We start from the raw sequence: 1,463 nt of genomic DNA, 5'->3' as shown, positions 1-1,463 counted from the left end.
CAAACGTGTTTTATTTGTCATCTTTGGATGTCTTTGGGACCTTACTCCTTAGTGATTAATGTGTCGATGGACACACATGAATCTGAAAAGGTTATGCTATGCCCCATGGATTTGTCAACAGAAAATCGCAGGGAGCCCAGGATTACGCCAGGTGCCGGCCCACTGCAAGGTACCAAAAAGAAAGAGAAAGACTTCATTAATTGAGAGGACGACGGATTCCACATTCTTTCATAGAAAAGGAAATTTCGGATAGGATAAACTTTGAGAGATCTTTATTCATTTTTTCCACCAAATTTTTTTTTTAAAAAAAAAATGGTAAAGTTCACTTAACCCCCTCAAGCTACCAGATCAATGATTATTTATCTCATAAACTATCAATTACGATAATTTACCCATTAAACTACCAAAACAATGACAATGTACCCATAATTTTTTTAAAATGATGAAATTACCCTTACTAAAATAAAAATAAGAATACTAATTTTTTTTTCCTTCACAAATTTAAGGGTATTTTTGTCTTATTGAAAATTCTCTAGGGGTTAGGGGTGGGCACGGGTTGGGCGCGGGGTGAGTATCGGCCTTTTTCCCACCCGCCCTGCACTCTGCGGGTTTTGGATTTTTCAATCCGTCACCGGAGCAAAATTAACAATATCTACGTGGGTTCGGGTTGTGTAGGGCGGGCGGGTCAGGTTGGGCGGGTTTTTGCCCACCCATAATAGGAGTAATTTCATCATTTTGCTAGCATTAAGGGATACATTGTCATTGTTTTGGTAATTTGAGGGATAAATTGTGGTAATTGATAGTTTAGAAGGTAAATTGTCATTGAGGTGGTAGTTTAAGGAGGTTAAAGTGGACTTTACCAAAAAATATATATATAATTCTTTTCACCTTATATCACATCCATCTATTAATATTTCAAAGAAAAAATAAATAAATAAAGACTTAGGCTCCATTTGTTTCTGAAAATATTTTTCGTATTTTCGAGTGTTCTGTAGGATGAAAAATATTTAGCGGTACTACATGAACTGCCATATTAGTTTGTAAATGCAGTAATTGCCAATAAATTTTCATGTGGTAATCCACATTTTAATAAGTGACGTAACAAGTGCCACATTAGTTTATAAACATACTAAGTGTTATATAGCAGTCTACATTTTAGTGATTGACATACGTGTCAATTGTCTCGTCAATTTGTAAGAATTTTTAATAAAAACTATAATTCCCATGCAGACTTTAAAATTAAAATAAAATGTATGCAAGACCTAAACACAAAAACAACTTGCCAATTAGCACGTTGCTTTGTAAGTCGTGACTTCATTGTTAATCTAACCAAACCTGTGGTGCGTCCAAAGCATTAATGAATAATTAATGTCTCAATTAACCTTTCAACTCATGACGATCTAGACCCCCGCTTACCTCTAAACTTTATATATATATATATATATATATATATATATATATGA

The sequence above is a fragment of the Corylus avellana genome, chromosome ca5, assembly GCF_901000735.1.
Source record: "Corylus avellana chromosome ca5, CavTom2PMs-1.0".
NCBI classification, from domain to species: Eukaryota; Viridiplantae; Streptophyta; class Magnoliopsida; order Fagales; family Betulaceae; genus Corylus; species Corylus avellana.
The sequence above is the reverse complement of the archived record's forward strand: the minus strand, read 5'-3'. Positions refer to the sequence as shown.